The sequence below is a fragment of the Phyllostomus discolor genome, chromosome 2 (assembly GCF_004126475.2).
Source record: "Phyllostomus discolor isolate MPI-MPIP mPhyDis1 chromosome 2, mPhyDis1.pri.v3, whole genome shotgun sequence".
Classification (NCBI taxonomy): Eukaryota; Metazoa; Chordata; class Mammalia; order Chiroptera; family Phyllostomidae; genus Phyllostomus; species Phyllostomus discolor.
The window spans coordinates 180,054,638-180,079,491 of NC_040904.2; the positions used below are offsets into that span (position 1 = coordinate 180,054,638).

General features: G+C 40.7%; 1 protein-coding gene and 1 pseudogene across 2 annotated transcripts in view; one reads left to right on the plus strand and one right to left on the minus strand.

Annotated features, from left to right (window-relative positions):
* Positions 1 to 24,854, plus strand: part of ITPR2 (inositol 1,4,5-trisphosphate receptor type 2) — a 444,101-nt gene that overhangs the window by 58,550 nt on the left and 360,697 nt on the right. The gene's annotated exons all lie outside the window — the stretch shown is intronic.
* On the minus strand, positions 1,527 to 2,033 carry LOC114513087 (annotated as a pseudogene).

The window sequence follows — 24,854 nt, forward strand, 5'->3', positions numbered from 1 at the left end:
ACTGTTGTGTTCACGTCTTCATCCCCAGCAAATATAGGGCTTGGGTACACTAACTGTCGAATCAGTGAGTGTGGAATGTTTTTCATTATGCTCTTCTGTGTATTTGAAGTAGTTCATAATGAAGAAAAATGAAAAACAAAAGAATTCACCTACCCTCATTGCTACTGTGTAATATTTTGCTTATTAATAAGGATTCAAAGAGGATCTTTTGTTTTATATTTTGAAGTATTTTCCTTTAAATTTGTTAGTATGATGGAAATAGTAAGAGCAACACATACTTTTTGCCCTTCTACAATATTGGGAGCTGCAACGTCATACAGATGCCACTTTGTTCAAAGTGTCACAGTCCACAATCCCTGACTCAGGATCCACTGTCACTCCAGCTGTGGGGAGGGCAGATGAGGTGTCAGGATTATTTCACAGATGAAGCCAAACATCCGCAGGTAAGAAAGGAAGAGGGGAAAGGTGACCGCTCCTCTTACTTGGTAAATACCACTTGTTGGAGGAGGAGAAAGGGGAGAGGAAAAGACAGAAGCTGCCCATATCGGGTCAGCAGTAGCTTCCTCCTGTTTGTCCACATTTCTCCACAGTTTGGGCTCTGCCGTCTCCAAGGGCTAAGACCTGGGGACTTGTCCAAGGCCTTCTGTTCATTCCATTTATCTCAGGGTTTAGTAGATTTATATTCTGCCATTTTTCATTTAATTTTATATTATAAGTAATTTCCTTCATGGCCACAAATTTATTATATTTATTATTTACCCTTTAAACTCACTATGGCCTTCCTTAAAAAACCTTTTATTGTGAAATAAAGTATATATTCAAGGATAGAATGAACATAGATGCATGTGTATAGATATGTATGTGAGAGTATGAGACTACAAACAATGTAGTTACTAATGGGACAGAGCCCGAAAGCTTTAAAAAAAAATAGTCATTATTATTTTTAGAGCAATTTTAGCTCCACAGCAAAATTAAGCACATGGTACAGAGAGGTCCCATAGACCACCAGCTCCCATGAATACACAGCCTCCTCTTTATCAGCATTTCTCTGTAGAGTGGTGCATTTGTTATGATTGGGGAAACTACACAGGCACATCATTATCACTCCGGTCCACAGTTCACACGAGGTTTCATGCTTGCTCTTGGACATTCTGTGGCATTGGACAAATGTACGATGACGTGTATCCAGTATTGTACTATCACAAAAGGCAGTTTCACTGCCCTAAAAATCCTCTGTGCTGTCTATCCATCTTGGTTGCTTCTGAATTTTTTTGGGGGGGGGGGCCTTTCAACTATTTTATATTTATCATACACACACCACCAACAGCCATCATTTTCACTTTATAAATGAGAAGTTCAAGTCAGGTAACAGACCAAGGCCTCTAAGCGCTGGTGCTAACTCTTGCATACTTTCTTTCTCAGGGAAGTTGGCAGAGGAGCCCAGGCCCTCACACCCTTAACTCCTAGAACCTGCAGGTTTCTGACACACAGGTAGAGGTGCCAAGAACGGACACCCAGACTAGAAGACAAAAGCACTTGTGAACATTTAACGATTTCCCGTCCATGTGGCTTCAAGCTACCAGCACACAAGCCCCACCAACACTCTTAATCTTCTCCTCAGCTCTTCTGCTGAAGAATTTGGCCTTCACAATGACAGGCTGCTTTGGGAGCTTTCCCTTCCCCAGAACTTTGTAGTAGACTGATCACACCACATCAATGATGGGAGCGGCTCCTGTCTTGTTTTTGGCAGCATTGACCCGCATCTGCTCATTGACCAAGGTCCACAGTTTATCCAGGTTGACAGTGGGGCAGAAGCTCTGGTTCCTCTTTAAGTGGTAGTGCCTCATACCAACTTTCCCAAAGTGACCTGGGTGATATTTGTCGAAGTTGATCCTGTGATGATGCAAGCCACCAGCATTACCTTGGCCTCCCGGGTGCTTCCTGTGCTTACCTATGCGGCCGTGGCCGTGGCTCACGTGGCCCCGAAGTTTCCAGGTCTTCCTCAGTCTGGATGGCATGTTGGCAGCCGAGATGCAAAAGCTGCTTCTGAATTTTTAAATTATGAGTAAAGTGGCTAGAGAGATCAGCGTCCAGGCTTTGTGTGGGATAAGTTTCATACGGGCTGTGTGATTGCTGCATCAGATGTTGACAGTATGCTTACTTTTGTAAGAAGCCACCAAGTTGTGTTTCAGAATGGGTATATTGTTTTGCATTCTCAACATTAGTGACTGAGAACTCCTGATGCTCAACCTCCTTGCCAGCGTTTGATGTTGTTAGTGTTTTGGCTTTGGGGCATTCTCATAGGTATGCAGTTGTGTCTTGTATTAATTTAGAATTTCCTAAAGGCATATGGTGTTGCACATCTTTTTACGTGGTTGTATGTGATCTATCTTCTCTCTGACATGTCTATTTAGATCTTTGCCTTGTTTTTACTTGGGTCATTTGTTTTCTTATAGTCAAGTTTTAAGAGTTGTTTGTATATTTTGGATAAGTCTTCATCAGCTATGTGTTTTGAAAATATTCTCAGTCTGTTGCCTGTGTTCTCATCCTTTTGACAGCGTCTTTGCAGAGCAGAAGTGTTTAATTTTCATGAAGTTCAGCATTTCAATCTTTCTTTTGTGGATTGTGCTTTTGGTATTGCATTGACAAAGACACTGCCATACCCTGGGTCACCTAGGCTTTCTCCTGTATTATCTTCTGTGAGCTTTCGTTTTGCATTTCCCATCTCAGTCTATGATCCATTTTGAGATAGTTTTTGTGAAGGGTATGAGGACTGTGTCTAGATTTATTTTTTTGCATATGGAAGTCCAGTTGTTCTGGCATCATTTGCTAAAAAGACATTCTTTTCTCCATTGTATTGTCTTTGCTCCTTTGTCAAAGAGCTGTTGACAGTAACTACTTGGGTGTATTTCTGGACTCGCTGTTCTGTCTCATGCATCTGTTTTTCTGTGCCCTCACTAATGCCACATTGTCTCAATCACAGCAGCCTTAAAATGAGTGTGAGATTGGGGAGCCCTTCTCTTTTTTGATTTGAACAAGTTTAGGTGGTCAGGGAAGATTGATACCAAAAATGTTCATATTTTGTACTGAAGAGGCTAGGTTTGAAGATTTGGCTTAAGGCATTTGGGCCAAGTGTGTGAACTAATTCTGAATCTGTAATCAAGAAGAACTCTCCACCCAGACACAGGCTGTGTTCAGATACTCAGGTAAGCCTCTTCACTTCTCTGTGTAAGGGCTGTGTGAGCGAAAGGATAGAAAAATGCCATGGTTTCAGTGTCCGAGTTCCTAGCACCAGAAAGAGGCAGTGGAAATGGGTAAGAAATTACCTACAGATAGTACTGTTAAAAAAATATGAATGCCTACCAACCAGCTTCAGACATAGACTTACAAGTACCTAAGAAGTCCCTTTTGTGCTCCTAAATAATTGTATCTCCTTTCTTCCCTCACCAAGGTTACTATTATCCAGACCTTTACGTTAATCATTCCATTTCTTTTCTTTAGCTTTGTTACTTATCACATATATATTCTTATGTATCTCTAAATTACATGTACATGTCTGATTGTTTTCTGGGTCCATGAACTTGGGTGGGAAAAACATTACATTTTTAATTGTGTTATCTTGGTTTCATGAGTTTCACTACTTTGCTGCCTTCAATTATGAATGCTGATAATAAGCCAGTATTCTGATAAATGGGCCAAGGGCTTCACCAGGTTACCAAAGGCTCTTGGCACTTTCCTGCCAGGGTGTGTTCCTAGGAGCAGCATTGCTGGGTCTTAGAGAACGTGTGTTTTTTACACTGTTATGGGGAAACCCTCAGAAGCTCCATTCCAGCCTTCCTCACCAGGATTGCCCATCTGCCACAGAACATAGACAGTAATGTGACTAACTCTTCAGTTCTTTAAAGGATGGTGCATAACCAGGCTATTCAACATGGGTAAGACTGAAGTTAATTCACTATACAGTGAATCCCTTAGGGCATTAGGGCTTACTTCCCTGGTGGAACCTAAGTGTTGCCACCCTGTTCCTGACTGGGAGCTTCTCTTTCTGGCACTGGGTGTAATGGAGTCAGACTGATTTGGGTTTTGACCCTGGCTCTGCCACTTCATATGTATGTGATTTTGAGGTTCTTTAATCCTGCTCCCTCTCTGTGTGCACACTGTAAAATCGTTGTGGGCGGAAATCAGGCTCTTCCACGGGATCACAAGGAAAGCATTGCAAGGACCCACACACCGGAGACTGTGGTGTGGCATGGTTTATTTGGGTAGAAATAGAAGCTACAACCCCTCACCCCCCTTCCCACCCCCAGTTTCCATTTCCCCATCTCTGTCCGTCCTGCCATGAAAAAAGTCCAGCTGTATCCTCAGCAAGGCCAAAGCAAAAGCCAGTGCAGAGTGTCTGTTTCACATTAAAGCTTAGTCCTTTGGAGTCCATGCAGTCTGCCGAGGGCCCTGGTAGCTGCTAGACCCTTGTGGGTGCACGCTTCCCTGCGAGAGATAATGCGTGGAGCAAGTGAAGGTGAGAGAGAGGGGGATTCTTTGTTCCTCTGGGGTTATAACCAGGATCTTGAGTTTGGGATGGGCAAGGTGTTTTTTTTAAATTGGGCAGTGAGCTTCCCAAGTTTTCACAGACTTTGGATTGGTTCACAGCCCCTGGTTAGACTGATAGGCCTCTATGGGCCCCCAGCACCTCCTCCTGCACCTCCCAACCATCAGGTACTGGAGGGGGGAAGGGAGGAGTGTTCGTCCCCTTGGCTGAGCAATGCTGTGGTCCCCTGGGGTGTGAAGCTGTAGCTTCCTGGTGAAGCAAACAGGCTCATGCCTCCAGTTTATTAAGGTAAATGTCTAATTCCCTTTGCTCTCCTTTCCTTTATTTATAACCTGTTAACTACAGACAGCAACACAATGATGGTGTTATGGACATCTTGGCGTTATTTGAAAATTAAATAAAATATTTTGTGTGAAGTAACTGGCACATCTATTGGCGCAAAGTAGGGTCACTAACAGTTGTTTTTTTTTCTAACCACCATTCCCTAGATTATTAATAATCAGAGACATGGATATTAAGATAGAGTTAAATTTTCCTTCTTTCCTTCTGTCCTTCCTTGACATGCTGAGACTTGTTTTTAATTTCATCTTTATTATTCCAGTACGATCGTATTTGATTTTGGTGACCTCCATATTGCTGTGACGTTCTGTAGGCTGGACTTGGCTCAGGCTTAGTGGCAGAGTTAACACCAGTCACTGGCAGCTGTAGAGAAGATGACGCGTTCTGGGCTTGCCGACTGCTCTTTCAGTGTCTCAGTGCCCCGTCCTTCGGTCTGCGCCACCACCTCTAACTAATCTTCAGTCTTTGAAGGAATCTTTCTCGTCTTTCACTAGGCAGTTTCTGTGTGCCAGCTCAAAGTCTTAGTAATTTTGTATTTAATTTCTCTGGATTTGCTTGGTGTTTGCAAAGCTAGTGTAATTTCCCTAGATAAGATATAATTTACAACCGAATGACACCTCACAATTTAAATAGCAGCTGTGAAGGGCAGGCAAAGCATTACAAGCTGCTCTTTCTGTTCCTCTGCACAAGAGCTATGCTGTGATGAAATGAATAATGTTTTTTAGGTGGTACCTGGGTTTGCTACTGTGGTTTGACTTACATGGACAAACAGAAAAAAACTCATTTGAATTCATTTTCAAATGCAGCACAATTCTCCTGTGAGAGCTTTTAGAAAGAATAGCTGTCTTGTTACTAAGAGAAGGAAATTCTTGCTGTTTCTTTCTGTTTGTTCCTATAATGGCCCATCATCTACTTTTGGGGGGGGGGAGTTTCTTTAGAAAGGTGAGAAGTTATATGCATCGTTCATTTCTAAAGTACTTATTGAACACTTTTTATATGTTAGGTACTTAAAATTTAAAAAAAATTTCCCAGCTTTGTTGATAAAATTGTATGTATTCAACATGTGCAGTTCAAGGATCTGACACAGGAATGTGGAGACTGCATTGTAAACAGGACAGATTCTGTCCTCCGGGAGCAGATGGCCTGCCCTGCTCAGAGGTTGTTTAAGTTTGGCCTCGAGCTCAGCCGTGGAGGACACCGTGGGTGCAGGGATGACTGTGGTTCATAGATGGTGAATAGCCTGTTGTTTGAAAAACCTTAGGTTTTATAAATGTTTCCTTTGATATTCCCCTTGGCATTTAATAAGACAGTTTAAAATAAAATGCTGCTTAATTTCATTTGAGCTGAGGAGAGTACAGAAAATCTCTCTTCCCATCCCTGTGCCAGTTCAGAGGGAGGAGCTCTAGACTGTTGAGGGAGGGGCACGTGGGTTGCAGCAGGTAAAACACCCACAGTGGAAACTGAAACTCAGTGGGATAGTCAGGCTGCCGGATCAGCCCCTTGTTATACCGGGAGCTCTCCTTTACAGACCAGCATCTGGTCTGTGAAGGTTTGGGCATCTTTTTTCCTGATGAGAGACTTTATACACTGGATTTGTGTCTTAATTAGAAACATTACAAAGTTGAAATATTTCAGATCCATTACGCAAGAAGGACTATGTTTATAGTTAAAAGCTAGGGTTAAGAAAGGGAATCCTTTTGTTCCTCAGCAAGAGTCATTGATTTAACAAAAGTGATCAGTTGTCCTGCAAAAACAATCAACAAACACGCAAAGAGGGGAAGAAACTAACATTAACAATCATCTGTTATGGACGAGGCAATATTTGGTTATTTCTAAATTTTCACATTCAACTAATCTTTTAACAATGAGGAGACAATGTCTGTTAAATGAGTACTTAAATACACTTTTATGTGCTATGTACGTCTCATTAATGAAGAAAGAAGATTGGAAGTGGGGGGTGGGGAGGACTGGCACAGGTGGGGAGAGAGGAAGAGAAGGAGACCTCAGAGACAGAGATGGGAGAGAGAGCCAGGTGGGGGAAAGGGGCCGGGAGGAGAGGTAGACTATTTTTTTTTTTAAAAGAAATGTAGTACTTTTTTAAAGATTTTATTTATTTATTTTTAGGGAGGCAAGGGAGGGAGAGAGAGAGAGAGAGAGAGAGGGACATCAATGTGCGGTTGCTGGGGGTTATGGCCTGCAACCCAGGAATGTACCCTGCCTGGGAATGGAACCTGGGACACTTTGGTTCCCAGCCCGTGCTCAATCCACTGAGCTATGCCAGCCAGGTGAGAGGCAGACTATTAATTTGGGCAGTTTTCTTTGGGATCAAATTGTAGTTACAATAATTGCCCTTTGGAATTCTAATTAATGTGTAAATAATTATTCTGAACACTTCTGAAGATAGATTTATTTATTTATTTATTTTGAGAAAGAGAGAATGGAAAGGAGTGTGACAGAGAGGGAGAGAAACAGCAAACATCGGATGAGAAAGTACCCATCTTCCACATCCCCAAGAGGTATATTTCTAAGGACCCTGCCTAAAGAATGGCCACAACATGGGGTCCTTTATAACAGTACAATAAAATTAAACAGATATCAGTTTGGATCAGATGGTCAGAGAAAGAATCACACTTGAGTCAAACGTTCTCAGGTCCTCAAAAAGTTGTGTTTATATGAAAAGTACCTATGGATGGTCCCTGACTTGTGGTGGTCTGACTTACGATTTTTTGACTTTAGGATAGTGCAAAAGCTATACACATTCAGCAGAAACCGTGCTTCGAATTTTGAGTTTGGTTTTGCCCTGGGCTAGCGATGTTTGCTTTGACACTCTGGTGATACCAGGAGGTATCAGGCAGCCCCAGCTGCCAGTCAGCCACAGGATCAGGAGGGCAAATAACTGATACTCCACAGGGTAATTTTAAATGCCTTTTCAACCTACAGTAGTTTCAGTGGAGGGTGGGTTTCTCTGAATGTAACTCTGTCATAAGTTGAGGAGCGTCTGTAGTCATCATCTCAGTGGAGGATGTAATAGGAGAAACAGCCTTAAACATTCTGAGGAATTTAGCATGAATAGACGAGAAGAGCTTTATCGTGAACAGAGGGCTGTTGAAGTTAAGATGAGTTGCGAAGATGTCTAAAATGCAATATTTAAAAGATTTAAAAAAGATTGTTTACTCATGAAACTTATTCTGCATATGCACTTTACCTCTCAAGACTATTACAATGAAGCACATTAACACTCTGAAGAGCAAACATCGTTTTGAATCAGGCAGCACCAAACTGAAAGTGGTTTGGTGTGTTCCAATGGCAGAAGCTAAAAGCAAAGTTCTTAAAGAGACAACATGGAAGCAAAGCCATTATTTGATTGGTTATAGGCTACTGAGGCCTTAGAGTCACCCCAGTCTAATGACACCTTGCTTAATTAATTTAACAAGACTGTAAACACATTGCTCTACAATTCTGTGAGAGTCTACATGTGGTAAAAATGATTTTATGTCTGGGTTTAAAATCATGTTTTTCTATAGTGTTGGGCTAGGACCTCTATAACTTCTAGTATAAGATGACGCTTTTGACATTTCAAGCACGGTTGATTTGAGTTGATGGGAGTTTATTGTTGGGACACAGGGATGTGAGGGAGGGCTTGAATCAGTCTCAGCCACCAGCACGCTCTGGCTACAACACTGGCTCTGGCCGTCTGAGGTTAGTCCTGGCGCTGCCACGGTGACTGCAGGGACTCTCCCCTCAGAGTGCGCGTCTATTGCCGGGAATGGAGGGTGGTAGTCTTGCAACTGTTCTGATTATATGCCCCATCAGAAAAAAAAAAATAAGCATAATAGATATACATTTACTTACAAATTATACATATGTATTACTAGTGGGTTGGCCAAAAAGTTCATTTGGTCTTTTCCGTAAGATGGCTCTAGTAACGTTTAGTTGTCTTTAACTTCATTTGAAACAATTTTGTTAGATTGTATTGTGACAGCTGTCATATTAGCATGTATTAAAAAAAAACTTCATTGACATTGGCAAATTTTTGGGTAACTATTTTAATATTGAAGATGGAAGAAAATATGCAACATTTTTTGGCATATTATGCTTTCTTATTTCAAGAAAGGTAAAAATGCAACTGAAATGCAAAAGAGATTTGTGCAGTGTATGGAGAGGGTACTGTGACTGATCAAATATGTCAAAGTGGTTTGCAAAATTTCATGCTGGAAATTTCTTGCTGGATGGTGCTTCCGTGGTTGTGTGGACCAGCTAAAGTTGATAGTGATCAAATCAAGACATTAATTGAGAATGATCAACATTATGCCACTTGGGAGATAGCTGACATACTAAAAATATCTAAATCAATGAAGTTATTGGTGAAAATGAAAAATGTGTCTCTTATTTTATGTAAAAAACCACATGGACTTTTTGGGCCACCCGATATAATTCTGAATTTTATACATTATTGAATATGTACAAAAACAAATTTTTAATGAAAGTTAAAAGAAAGTATAATTTAGTTTTTAGCATGTTCTTCCACACCCTGCTACACTGGGCACTCCTTAGAATGGGCACACCTGCTTTGGAACGTATTGTCCTGTATTGTCCTGCTGTTTTTGCCATTATGATGGCTCAGCTGTTTTCGTTGCCAGGGCGATGTTAACTAGCTGCATGATCTTGGGCAGATGTCCTCATTTAATTTATCACTATTTGTGAGGTGTTGTGTATGTGTGTAGGAGGAGTAATTGTAGCTACCTCGCAGAATTGCTTTGGAGATTAAGTGCAACAAGATATCTGAAGATGTTAGCATAGTGTCTGAAATGTTAGCTGCTTTTCCTAAAGCCACGGGAGAGCTTCTCTCCATTCCACTTTATCTCACCTCCTCTGTTCACTCATACTGCCCACTTCCTTTTCTTCTGTCTTAGGATTTTTTTTTCCTGGTTTCATTCTGTGTGTTTTTACTGGCTTTCTTCCTAAGTCTCATATACTGAGAGAGGATCTGTTTGAACTAATGGGTTGTAATCATATGTTCCAATTTCCCTGGAACAATCCAGCTTTCGAGATGAGTATTGCCAGTGTAACTACAGTGGTTCATTTAACTTTTAGAGATGTTCTGGTTTGGAAGTAAAGGGCACGGTCACCTATGAATCAGTCACCACCAAACATAGAGGACCTCTGCGGGGGCAGGCCTCTTGAACGAAGGCTATCTCCTTGGCCTTGCATAGCCTAGAGCTGGTAATTTTCAGATGAAGGTGTTAATCTCTGGTTTACCCCAGCCGTTACCAGAAGAGAGGGGTCTGATAAGTTACTGTTTACAAGGAAATAATTAGGGCAGGGGTGAGTGTGGGGTGCTGTCAGAGAGATGTCTGGTGTTGAGGTAACTATGACGACATAGAACAATGTACTATATGGAAGGGCTGGGTGGTTGGAGTCTATAGCTGTGGTAACCATCTGCCCAGGTTGCAAAGTGCAAATCAAGAATTTATTGGGCATTGAACTTGGAAATCTAAATCTGTGACCTGAAGCTCAATATCATGGTGAATAATTTACAAATTTAGAAGAAGTTCTTTTAGTTTGGAATGGAATGTGCTACTTTATGTACTATGAACATTAATATTCATAATAGGAATTGAAAATAGGTCTTCTTGTTTTTCTCCTGGTTCTCTAGAAGGACCAAAATAGTTTTTTGTTGTTGTTGTTGTTCTCCTACTGGTTTACTGAAGACTGTTGCTCTTTGTCTTGTGAGGTTTTTCAGTTCTGGCTCCATGCTTTATACTTGTTGGCCACTCAGCAATATTAATTAGCAGATGTGAAGGTTTTTCTAACAGTGCTGGGGGGGGAAGCTCTCTGTAATTAGTAAATCGCTCTTCACTTTCAAGTGATTCATAGTGTTTAAAATTACCGATTGAGTCAGGGAATCTATAGAGACATCCGTCATAACAAAGGAAATTGTTTTTTTTTGGTATTTATTCCTACTTTCGTGACATTTATGGAAACTGATGACATAAGAAGCTAGCGGACAAGTTAACTTTTGCACTAAATGGGGTCTGTAGGCTGTTAGATCTGAAACAAACACGATATTTGGCTGTGATCTTCAGACCTGAAATATCACACTCCTGACAACATCCTTGAAAACAAGGGCCTCTCTTTCTTCTCCTAGAATCAAGGGCAGGTGGTGAATGTAGTGGGAAATACCAGTATTTCATTGTTTTCGAATTCAAAAGACTGAATCGTTTAGGGGATAGAATAACACCCCTAAGTCTCTTAGGAAGGAAACGATAATATAGGTTTGGGGCAGGGAAATTTTTTCTAGAATAAAGAATCTGTTGGAGAATACGGGAAAGATTAATGGATTAATGACATGGATAGGTGACTTGCTGGTGGAGACTCAAGAGGAAGTAAATAACTTTGCATTCAATGTAGAAGAATTTTTGAACCAGAAGCTGTTAAAAGCGGTGTTGGAAGAAATGGATCCAGTGGTCTGGAGACGGGATTGGAAGGGGAGAGAGGGGTTCTGGAGAGTCTGGCAAGGACAGGTACAGTTGTCCTGCTGAGAAGTGGTGAGTGATGAGCTTCAGAGGAAGTTTAGCAAGCGGAGAGTGGTGACTCTAAAACAGAACAAGAGACCTATTAGAAAGACCTTATGGAATTTGGTTAGACAAAACTTTACAATATTTGAATGAGTGGCATGAAGGAGAGAAATTGAAAGTGGGTTTGAACTATATGAAATTACCAGTAATTGCTTTTTAAATCTATGAAAGTGGTAGTTTTCTGTGGTTTCTTGTAATACATACCTACTGGAGATAGCTATTCTCAAAAACAGGTGATGTTATCAATGAGGAAGCAAGAATTGCAAGGGTAGCAGTACTAACAGTTAAGTGAGGACCAAGGTTTTAAGTGATGGAAAATATCTTCAGAGTCTCGTGCTGGGAGCAGAGTTAATTGTAGAACTGAGAACAAAATGAATGAATGAGTGAGTAAATAAATAAAAGCAAATTTCATGAATTATTTTTCTTTGAAATTTTAAACATGCACGTTTTTATGTACTAGCTGAAGGTTCAGATAAAACAGTATGGAATTTGAAACTGGGCTAAGTAGTGCTTAACCCATGCAGAGAAACTTTGGAAGACTGATTACCTCTTCAGGCAGTTTGGCCCTGACCAAAGCAATTGAGCAGTTTTGAATAATTTGGGTATTTAACAAGCAAGAGTATTCTTGTGAATTTGAAAGGGGATTGAAAGTATGCTTTTCCCACTTTTATAGTCATTCTTATGTAGCTACTAAGATAATTAGATTCAAGTTAATTAAGAAACCCAACAAAATAACACACACAATAACTGATAAGAGAACACTTGAGGTCTTTGGAGAAAAAGGCAGGTGTAGACAACAATGCACTCTTTTGAAATACCCAATTTTGCTGATCTACCTTGAAAAACCTCTGCTTTTCTCCATGAGGATCTTATAGGTGAGCACTGTGTAAATTAGTTCCAAATGGCCCAGCGGTGCCCCAGTGAAGACAGATAACAGGATTGCCAGGCTGGGTTTGTGATGCTCTGAGCAAACCGGGCACCACCGGGGTCTCTGGACAGCGTCTCCTACAGGCTGTTTTGACACAGATGAGTTACTAGACCAGCTCTCCTGAGTAGGACCAAGCAGCAGCTGAGGCAAGAAGTTTACATGTTTTAGAGTGGCAAATTGTCAGGTTGTTTCTGCTCATTTTCTATTCAAACTCACGTCCAGAGCTTCCTGAATACCACAGAAAACACTGGCCCTGTCTTCTCTGAGCTCAGTAAATGTGGGTCAGGGGGCGAACTAGAATGGGCTCATTCTCCAGGTTCCCTCCATTTGCATGCATATTTTATTGGGTCTTCAAAGAAGCTGCTCATGGACGCCATACAAGAACGTGTGTGTGCATGTGCGCGTGTGCGTAGAAATATTACATTTTGAGTTGTTTGTACTCGTTGGGGTATATAGCAAGAGATATTTCACATTTAATCCTGCTCTATCCTCCTGGCTAGGAACTCCTGGGTTACCCAAAAGAAGTTTAATTTGAACTCCCTCTGAATTTGAGGCAGTTGAGAGGGAAGTTGGGAAGGTAAGCAGCTCTGCCTAAAATAATTAAAGAACAACAAAAACAGTTTATAATCATTGTTGGAGAGTGGTAAGTATTGTAGGTGTTTGAGAAGGGGATTTTTGTGAGCAGATATAGTCAGGGAACACTTCTGGGAAGAATGACTTTCGTGTTTCAGAATTAATATCCATCATTACATTGGCAGTCATTGCATACATAGTATGCTAGTCTCTGTTCTGAGTAATGGGGCTAAAATTTGAGTTTTGCGTAAGAAACCATGTTGGTATATTTCTCTTCTTACAGGTGAGGGACAGCCACTTAAATGCTTTTTGGCAACTGCGTTCCACAAAACAACATTATGACCACCACAGTTTTTTCTTTCCCTTTCCAAAACTAGTGAATTCATAGTGTTTGCCTGGTTAGATTAGGGTGTGTTCCTACAGACTTCTGTACCTTTTGTCAGTGAGGATTCCATTGAGGAAATCCTCCTCTCTGGAGGCTGTGGTTCTGGGAAGAGGTCCCGGGGCGCTTCTTCAAGCAGTGTGAGTCAGCCAGCTCCGTAGCAATTGCCCCAACAAGCAGACAGTCCCACATGGCAGTGTGTGCCATCAAAAAGTAATCCGGTACCATGGACCAGATGGTTGTGAGTCTCCTGAATTTACAGCTCAAATAAACTTTTGTGTCTGTGGTGCAGAGGGTTGCTTTTGTCTTTGGCCTGGATCCAGTCACACAGAGTGGGAACATCACAATATGTCACAATATGTCATCATTAGAAGTGCAATCCAAACGGCTCCCACTTAGTGAAGTCACATCTGCTTCATGTCTGTTTGTTCAAGGATAAAAGGAAAGGGCCGGAGCGCCAGGCTTCTTTTAGGTTCCCACGTTTTCATCCAGCAGGCGCGGAGCTCAGAGGTCTGCTGTTCGTCACTCCTGGCCAACATCAAAGCCCCCCATTCTGGCAAGGCCCTCGCTAATCTGTGGGCGGGACAGGCCTCTTTGACCCTGGAGAACATTTATAACGTTGTGACCTGGGAAATCTTCCTCACCCTCGTGGAACATTTTATCTGAAAAAAGTGGCATCTACCATCATTTGCCTGGCTTTTAACAGAAAGCTTCTGACAATATAAATGAATAACATTTTCCTTGCAACAGCGTTTTCCTCCATACTCACATTTTCCTTATAAAAGATCACGGTAACCACTTTCTCAAAAAGGCCATGTAGATGGTAAAACAATCAAGAAACAAGAGCACTTTCCCTTTTGCTTTATTGTTTTCGTTTTACTTTTTAAGTGTATTACAAATAGGATCCAGTTAAATTGCAGGTTCTGTGCTATGTTTTATTATCTCTTGTTAACAGTCAAAGTAATCCATTCTTACGATAAAAAAAAATTCAGATTGTACCAAAGGTTGTGGAATTCTATTCAACATCCAGGAATTAATATGACAAATATTTATTCATGTGTGTGTATTTACTCCTTCAGGAAACCCTCACTGGGCACCTGCTAAGACCAGGCGTTAATCAGATGGTGGTGTGCTGTGAAGGAAAAGGAAGGAGAGTGACAAAGAGCACTGGCTGGAGAGGGGCCGCCTGTTTACACTGCCAGGGAGGGCCTCCCTGATTTTTGAGCGGAGGCCTGAGTAGGGGAGAGAGCCTGACTATGCAGAAACCTTGGAGGAAAGGAAAAGGCAAGGGGCACACCAGGGTCAAAGGCCCTGAAGTAGGTTGTACTGGATGAGTGTCCGAACTACCGAGCAGGGTGGGTGGTCAGGGCAGAGCTGGCGAGTGGCCTGGGGGTTGTAGCTGAGGAGGGGTTGGGGAGGAGGCCAGCTGCTGGAGGGTTTGAGCAGAGGCTGGTAGGACCTAACTTACCTTTAGCGCCCCATCCCTACCCTGGATGTGGAGAATCAACAGGCAGAGGGCCAGGGGCAGAAACAGGGAGATGCTATTGCTGTAGCCAGGGGAGAAATTATGGTGATTTGGATCAGGTCAGTGAGTTGGTAAGGAGTCAGGTTGTAGATATATTTCCACAGGAGAACCCACAGGGGTTTTATTGTTATTTTGAACATGCGATAACAAGCAATGGGAGTCAAAGATGGCTCTGGGGTTTTTAATCCAGGCAACTAGAGAGGTGAGATTGCTTCCCTGAGCGCATGCTGTGTGCCAGACACTGTTCTGTGGGGTGGACATGGTCACAGTGTTATGAATTTCAGCAGTTACAAAATCGTCACAGGATGTAAAGTGCAGTGTAGGAAACATAGTTAGTAATATTGTAGTATCTGTGGATGGTGCCCGGCAAGGCACTGGAAGTATTAGGGAGAATACTGTGATTGTCTAATCACTGTGCTGCCCACCCAAAACTAATACAAAGTAATATTGAATGTAAGTTGTAATCGGAGAGTAAAATAAAAAATAAGGTGATCAGAGGAAGAAAAACATTGTAAATACTCTTTTTAAATTTAAGGTTTTTATTGCAATAATTTAAGGAATATAATTCATATTCCTTAAAATTCACCCTTCAAAGTGCATAATGCAGTAGGGTTTTCATGTATTTGAAGGTTTTGTGACCATCACCACTCTTTAACTCCAGAACTTGTTCATCACCCCAAAGTGATCCTGCCATTAGAAGCCACTTCTGGTTCCCCTCCTCTTTCTACCGCTGGCAACCACTAATCCACTTTCTACCCGTGTGGGTTTATCTGTCCTGGATGTTTCATATAAATGGAAACACACAGCAAGCCTTTTATGTGACTGGCTTCTGTCACTTAGCATAATGTTTTTAAGATTTATCCATGTCATACCATGCATTAGTACACCTTTACTTTTTTTGGCTGAATTATTTTCCATTGTGTTGGATACCATATTTATTATTTATCCTCAGTTGATAGAAGTTTGGCTTGTTTCTAAGTTTTGGCCATTATGAGTAAGGTCATATATGTTCCTTATAGGATGTGTGTTTCATGGACGTATGTTTTTAATTCTCTTGGCTATATAGCTAGGCATGAAAACTACGTATTATTTTGTGGCTGGTTTCTTCTGTTCAACATAATGTCTGTGTAATTCATTGATGGTGTATGTAGCAGTGTTTCATTCTTTTTCACTACTTTTAGGATTCCATTCTATGACCATGTCACAGTTTATGCCTTCCCTGACGGATGGACAGTTTGGAGTTATGAGGAGTAATACTGCGTTGAACGTTCTGTATGTGCCTTTTGCTGTGCATAAGCCCTCACTTCTCTTGGGCATGCGCGCAGGAGTGGGCCTGCCGTGTCATTCCACCTCTTCATCTGCCGCTCCACGTTGTGCAGACACGCTTGTTCACGTTGGCGCGGGGCACTCCCTTGGTTCCCTGCAGACCTGCTCCCGGAGCTCCTCACTGCCCAGGCGAGCATTTAGGAACGAACAACTCTTCTTTCTGTTCCTTTTAAAGCAGCTGGGACCGGTCCTCTCCTTCCTTATGTACTTTTTCTTCTGCTCATTAGCATAGCAGAGTTTGACTAGTGGCTGCCTACGAATCACTGTGTTTGTATAGTTACAGGCTTGAGCGCCTAAAACAGTTAGCCTGGTCCATTCCCTTATAGTAGGGTCTTACAGGATTCTGAGGGGTCTAGATGCTTCTCAGAATCTGATAAAAGCTTATAGGTCGACTGATAGAAAATGCACCTGTGAACACACACACACACACACACACACACACACACAGAATTTTTCTAACACTTTTTACAGGATTTGTAGACCTCTATAAATCCCATCCAGTTGTGGGTTCATGGTTTCCAGATTAAGAACTTTTTCTATTTTGTAATGCCTTAAAAAAATCAATACTCTTCAGTCTTTCCTGACTCTTTAAGATCTTCTCTTCCAAGCTGTCCCTGTCAGCTGATGTAGACATGTGAACAACTGTATATGCATAGATATAATACTGGCTAATACAGAGATCCTGGCCAAGTTGGCAAAAGAGGGAAGAATTACTAGCACTTGGAAAAGTCATTGTAATTATTGTGGACTCCTCATTGTTTTCAGTTCTGCTAGCATTTGAGAATTTTTCTGATTGCATTTTCATGACTTCTGTGAAACTGTCTTAGTAGAGAGGAAAAGGGATTACAGTTGAGCTGGGCCCTCCCAGGCTGAGACGCCACGCCTTGGCTGCAGGGACAGCTGGCACCTGAGTGGGAGTTGCACACCTGCGTCGTCTCCCTCCCTCACCAGGAGCCTCACCCTCCTCAGCCCCGTTCAGCTTCCTGTCTCCCATTTTCTTCATGGGTGAATTATGGGTGCTGTGCCATCGTTGAGTTAGGGCATGTGTGGACTAAATGAAGTAGACAATTAAACAGTCCATAATAAATGAGATCTTTTTCTTAGATAAATGAAATTTTTTTGTTTAAAATTTTTGGGTTTAAAACTTTTATAAAAATAATGAAAAATACAAAATGGAAGTAATTTCCCCTCTTCTGCGATGCGCATTTCCATTCCTCTGGGACAACCACTATTGAGGGTTTATGTTCCCAGAATTTGTATCGAGCATTGAAAAACATGGTATAGATTTGCAACACTGCTTCTGTCTGCAACACTGAGATCATGTGATATGGTGCTGTGCAGCCTGCTTCTTCTGCTTTGCAGGATAACACAGCTACGCTTCTGTTTGTGCTATGTCTGTGCTTATTTATTTACCTTCCCTTTTCTCGTCTTTTTTTTTAATAAGAGCATCAGAACCTTTATTCATAAGTATTATTTTGCATTTCCCAATAGACGTATCCTAGCATCTCTAACAACATTCACTAAGGTGGCTCTCTAAAATATTTTATAAGTACTGCTAGAGGAGTTAGGTAATAAACAGATAATTCCTTAAATCATGCCTCCTTGCCTTTCTCTTTAAATGCTTATTTTCCTTTACTTACTCATTTTTAGAATAATGAGTTGCTACCCTGACCTCCAAAGATGACCAGTAAGTATTTTTTGTAACTGTGAACTGGAGGATTTTAACATATTCAATGTGCTTTACCAATCCAGTCATTAATGTGGATGCTCAGACAGTCTCATCTGTGTTTAGTAGGAGCCTTTTCAGTCCTTTGATGTGACTCAGTAGTAGTCTGTGTTGGCTTCTTCACTTTCAGGTCTGACAAGGTATTCCAGGCTATTCTTTATTCCAAATTAATATTACATTTTGGATTAAACTCCTATTTTATTTTGTGCTGTGTTTAGGAAAATTTGCCTCACTACGTTTAACCAGATCTACCTGCTTCCCTCCTGGGTGTGGCTTATCAGTCAGTCACCAGGTATTTCTGAGAGCTGCCATGCGCAGGGCGGCTGGAGCCTGTGGTGCAGCAAACAAGTCACCCAGTCTCCTTCCTCCCGTGCCAAGTCAGCCACAGCCCAAACAGCAAAGGCAAATCCTTGCTCTGTCTTCAGAGTGCATCTTTAATTTTAAGAACACTTATGGGAAACCACCGATCCATAGAAAAGTAAGCAGTTTTTCTATGCATAATATACAAGTTAGGGCCATATATAGAGTAATGCATTTTTCAGTTTTATTGTACAGTAATTCACATACAATAAAATGCACCCACTGGAAGTGCTCAGTTCAGAGAGTTTTGGTGAGTGCATACCGTTGTGCAGCCAACTCTACGATCGCACTTCCATTACCCAAAACGTTTCTTCTTGCTCCATTGCAGTCAGGCCTTGTTCCCACCTCATTTCCAGGCAACCTCGGACTTTCTTTTAGTTGAGATACCTTTACCTTTTCTAGAATTTCAAATAAATGGTATCACATAATACATAGTCTTTTGTGTCTGGCTTCTTTCACTGAATGTGGTGTTTTTGAGGTTCATCTGTGGGTAGTATTCCATTGTTCAGACACACTCCCACCATTAGAGTTGAGTTTCCCCCTTGCCCGGCTTTGGCCACTGGGAATAATGCTGATATGTGTATCTGCATACAGGACTTGGTGTGGGCATATGTTCACATTCTCTTGAGTATACCTTGGAATGGAATTGCTGGACCATGTATTAAATCTGTGTTTAACTTTTCAAGAAACTACCAAAATGGTTTGAACATGGCTGAACCGTTTTGCACTGGTACAAGGAGCGAGTGAATGTGTGCATGTACCATATGTGTGAGTTCCCTCTGCTCCATACCTCACCAACACATGGTATTGGCATTCTTTTAAACGTTAGCCTTTCTGGTGGGTGTGTAGTTGTATGCGGTTGTGGTTTTAATTTGCATCTCCCTAATAACGAGTAATGTTAAGCATCATTTCGTGTGCTTATTGATCTTCTATGTATTACCTTAGTGATGTGTCCATGTCTTATTGGGGGTTGTGTTATTTAATTGATTTGTAAGAGTACTTTTTATAATCTGGATTCACATTTTTTGTTAGGTATGTTTTGCTTTTGCAACTTAATTTTCAGTAGAGTTTTGATAAGGAAATGTCCTATTCACCTATATTTTTATTTGAAATAAAAAAGATATAAGCTTATCCAAAGAAAATAATGATTCACTTTAAGCACAATTTTATGATCCTGTAAGGGAGAGAAAGGAAAAAATTTCAGAGACGAGATAAAGGAAATATTGGAGAAAGTGAAAAGGAGAAGGTAAAGAAAATGATTAGGAAAACAAAGGAGATAAAACAGAAAAGACAGAATGAGAGAGAACCTGAGAAATGGAGGAAGAGAATATCAAACAGATTTAAAGTCATGGAGAAGAAAGAGAAGAACAGGTTGGACAGAGGACCAAAAAAACCCCCACAAAAACAAAAACAAATAAACAAACAGAACACAGGGAGAAGAAAATGCCACAGCCGTTTCTTATATTTCCCATGTCCTGTGTCAGCTACTCTTGTCTCTTCTCCCAGTGTTCTACGTTTGATATCCAGCCTGCTTTCTGGAAGTCCTCTCTTGCCTCCCACTCCCTAGTTCCCCAGTCTTTCACTGCTCTGGCTTTCAGACTACAAAGTAGCTGGCTTGCGTGGATCCTTCCATCTTTAAAGTATAAAGGCATAGACTTTGAAGTTGGCTGGGTTTGAATCCTCGCTCTGCCACTTGCTAACTCTGACCCCGGGCAGACCCTAACTTTCAAACTCCAGCTTCACCACCTGTAAAGTGAGAATAATAATGGTATCTGCCTCACATTTTTCTATGAAAATTAAAGAATTCTTGGGAAGCTCTTATCACGGTATTTGACCATTCAGTCTCAGCAGCTGTTAGTGTGTGTTTGTGTGCAGTGTGTGTTTGTGTGTGTGTGGGGGGGGGGTGGGGAGACGTGTTTTGTGATTTTTCTGCTCATCTTCTTTTAATCTGGGAGTATTTTATCAAATCAAAATAGTTAAGTGAGAAATTATTGCAAAACAGCCATCATGCTTCTGAAGCTATGAGATATAAACACAACTGTATTTGTTCATCTGGAACGTAGAGTTGGAAGTAATAATAGTGAATATTTATGGAGTGCTTTAACTGAGTATTGTAACCTAGTACGTGCAGCTATTTAGTTAGTAGAAGAATTTTACAGGGTCCAGGGGTGGAATTTCCTGGTCTGTTTAATAGTGAGACACCAAACCAAATCAGTGTGATAAATACAGCTGAGCAGGTGAGAGGGCTAAGCTTTCCATCAGCAAATGCAGGGCACAAACCCGGCATGCCAGTGACCTCTGGCCACAATTCCCATTATAAAAGAGCAGGTGGTGTTTGGAAGGGACCTCCCTCCCAGTGCACGATCCCTTCTGCAGCTTTTCCCCTCTGCCACTGCCTGCACACAGCTGAAAAAGTTTACTTGCCTCTGATTAATTTGTATTTTTTGGACTTTTCTGATGGCTGGCAAGATTTTCCTTACATTGAACAAAATTTTGCTTTGATTTTGGGTCCACATGGAAAAAAATGTCTTCCCTTTTTCATATGTAGATCTTCAACTCTATAAAGTGAGATTACGCCCCCTCTCTGCTTTCTCTGTCAGGCAGCATCTCCCGGTCCCCACTCTTGTTGGCTTTCTGTGTTTAGCGTGCTGTCCCATTTGCCTAACTTCAGACACAGGCTACTTTGTTAGGGTGCCACTCTAAATGTGCCACCTGTGACTGAGCCTGATATTCTGGGTGTGTGTAGTTGAGCCCGATTGTCTGGATGTGTTCTTACTTCCACAGGTTGCAAGGCCATTTTTGTATTAATCAGGCTAAGGTGGCTGCCTTGGCTTTTCAGCTTCCACATCACAGGACTCATTTGTTATATTTGGGGTGACCATATACTTTATCATCCAAACCAGGACACTTTTGAGGATGGAAGAGGACACCATAACTAGGCTCAGGTAACAAACATGACTCAAATTGTCCTGGGCACACAGGGATATATGGTCCATTTAATTGTATTAAGTTGAACTCGAGCCTAAGGTATAGCCCCCCCACTCCCCCCGGCCTTTTAATATTAGCGGTTAGTGGCCCTGGTGCTCCCCTCTATCACATACACAGGCAGTTGATTTTTTTTCTGAACATAAATGCAGAACTTTATATTTAACCTTGTTTAAAGTTTAATTGTACTGTTTGTCCTGTAGAGATTATTGAAAATCTAGATTTTATATGTTGAATTAGCTAATTCTCCCTAGTCTGTGTCATCTGAACATTTGACAAACAATTTTCCTGCCTGTTCTTGCCAGATGTTGGTAATCTAAAAGGTTCCTTCTCCAGATCTGCAGCAGGACTCCCCTCCCCCTCAGGGCGCTATCCAGCTTCATCTTTGGGGGTAAACTGAGAACCGAGATCTTAGTGTGTTCCCTTTTCAGGTATTTGCATTTTAATAGGAGACAAAACAGACTGTAAAGCCTTTCAGAGAAGAAAGAGTAGGTATCTAATGATTGTTTCCCAGGTAACTGGGCAGGAGTTTTCACTGCAGACTCTGATCATCTTTCCTGAATGCAGATAATGGGTCCCGAATGTAGAGTTATGTGCGAACGTGTTAGCTAATAAAAGAGAGCATCTGCAAGATGTTACAGTAAAGGTAGAGGTCAACTAGAGTGTGAATAAAAAGGTATTTTTAAAAGGGTATCTTCCTGTTCCATTGTAATTGCCAACATAAAATTTTTATGGTTCAGTTACTAAAATTATAGTTTTTGTGATTTCAAAAGTCATTGATAGAGCAAAAAAAAATTTCACATGGTCTTCTGTTTCCTCTCCCCTTGCCCACAGTATCTCTCTCTTTCTCTTTTTAAAATTTCCATTGCCTTTAACTATAACCTGTGTACATGTGTAGTCCTCAAAAATAACGAGTTTTTCAAACACTTTTTATTGTAACACTCCGTAAGAAATACATTTTACATTGTAATCCAGCTTGTTTGTACACACACATATACACACTCACACCAGAAACAAGTTTCTTGAAAGACTACTTGCTACTTGTAGTGTGCTCTCTTACCTTTCTTTCCCCGTCCCATCCCATCCCCATCCCATCCCCATCCCCATCCCCATCCCCATCCCCATCCCATCCCATCCCCATCCCATCCCCATCCCATCCCATCCCAACCCATCCCATTCCCATCCCATCCCCATCCCATCCCCATCCCCATCCCATCCCATTCCATCCCATCCCATCCCATCCCATCCCATCCCATCCCATCCCATCCCATCCCACTCCATTCAAAAAAAGGCTGACGGGGAGCCAAATACATTGGTATCCAACCTGGTGTGTACAATTCCAGTTGATGAAACACTGCTTTAAAGTTATTGTCCATTGACTACTGAATGATATGTAGAATGCTTTCTGATGGTAGTCATGAATAGAAAGCTAATCTCATTTGGGCATAAATCCACAATAATGATGTTTAGGATTCCAGATCAGTTTTGTTCTTATGGATAAAACTCTGCTCACGGAGGAGCTAGCACAATAAACTGATTTTGTTTTTAGGTCTCTTATATGAAACTAGTAATTCACTCACTAGACAATGCACAGCAAGTAATTCTTCAAACTAAGTATTTTTGTTACATCACTATAATGGCATAAAATAGCCTGTGATAGACTTAAAAAAAATTGAAGCCAGGAGTTTTTTATTGCCATACTAAAATTAGTTAAAAAAGTCAAGCTTATTTTTATAAAGTTAATTTACCTGTATTAACAGTTTAATTGTCCAGCTATTCAAAAATTATTACTCTCCAATGGAGGACTTGAAGCAGTCAAGTTCCCTGCCCCAGTGTTTCTAGCTTGCTCCTTCCATTAGGTCATTGTTACAGATATTCAGGTGGTTTTTCTTCCATACATTTTTTGGTCCTTGTAGAAGTTCATTCAGCCTGTCTTGGAGTATGAAACCAGAAACAGCTAGACTAGCATGTTAGGTGCTTTAGTTTCAGTTGTGTTTTTTTTTACATTTTAATTGGAGAAATATTGAATGTCTTTTATTAAATTATGAAGATAGGCTTTGGAGACAGATTGATTTGGATTAAGACTTTAGGTAAAAATATTCTGAGTTTCTCTTTTCTCATGTTAAAACTAATGCTTACCTCAAAAAGTTTTTAGGTGAATAAATGAGGTAATATATACAGAAATATATACTTATAAATAAAAATGCCAATAAAATAGTATATAAAATAATTATACAGGTGTTATCTATGTATGTGTATATATAGATATACATACATTTGTATATATATAAATTCATATCCGTTTTTTTCCTTTTGGACTTGATATTTGTGTAATGGGGTTTATAGCCTTGCATTTTGATTTCTGAATTAGTCTGCTTATTACACTTTTTTGATTATCTGTGTTAATATGACATGTTGAGAATAGGAAATTAAATAAAAAATTATGCATTATGACATTTTGATAGTGCTTAATGCTAATTAAACCTTAACAAAAATGAAAATTAGCATCAATGCCTTTGAATTTTATTTTTTGCTCCCACTCCAGATGAAGCAAAAAAATAAAATTTCATTTGTTTTTGAGTATTTACCCATTGATGTATGAATCAGGTAATTAATGTTTGAGACTAAGATTTTATAATATTCCTATTGATGTCTTAACATTTATTTAATTATATAGGCACATGTGGCATATTTCCCATGAAAAAATGTTCATTAGCTTCTTTTGCAGTATTATAACTGTTGAATATATATGCACCTTGACAGTATTTCTCCAGAGCTTGTGTTGTGCTGGAAGACTGGGATGGGAAGGAGACGGAGGCCAGTCTGTTTCTCACTGTCTATACCTGCTAAATACATTAATAAGTGCTTTAATAAATGTCATAGCAAGTCAATCTTTAACAGACTGAAATCACATTATTTGTGAAGAAAGAAGAAGCCTTAGTATTTGGTAATAAAATGGCATTTTTTGAGGCGATCTTGTTATGGTAATCAACTTGAAGTGGAGATGCCAGATGGATACTGTCTTAGGGTGTTAAGGCTGTTGTATAGAAGTCAGATTAGATTTGTTCTAAATGACCTTGGGGCATATATATGTAGAATTATGAGCAGTATTTCAAATGAGACAGATTTTGCGTCAATATGACGTACCTGTTTGCACATGGCACCACTGCATAGCAGCAGAACTTTGAATTGTATTCAGAGGCTCAAATTTCTTACCAACTTCGTGAACTTAAGAAAAGTCTCAGTTTCTTTCTCTGGAACATGAAGAAATAATTCTGGCTAACTCTTAAGGCTGTTGTGAAGATCAAACCATCTTTATTATCAACGTGTAGTGCTCTTCTCAGTTTGCATGGTGCTCCATGGCAGTCAACTGCACAGAGCAAACCAGGTGGCGTTAGTGTCTCTACCCCCCAGAGGCCAGGCAGTCACTTGTCAGGGCATCCCAGAGTCCTGTGTGAGGCTCAGCTTGTTCACACCAATAATTTATTTTTATGTGGAGATTTTATCACAAAGGACTGAGGCAGCTCACTCAGCATGGATTTTATCGGAAACTCCTTCAAGTTCTAACGTTTTAGTAGTCTGTAAC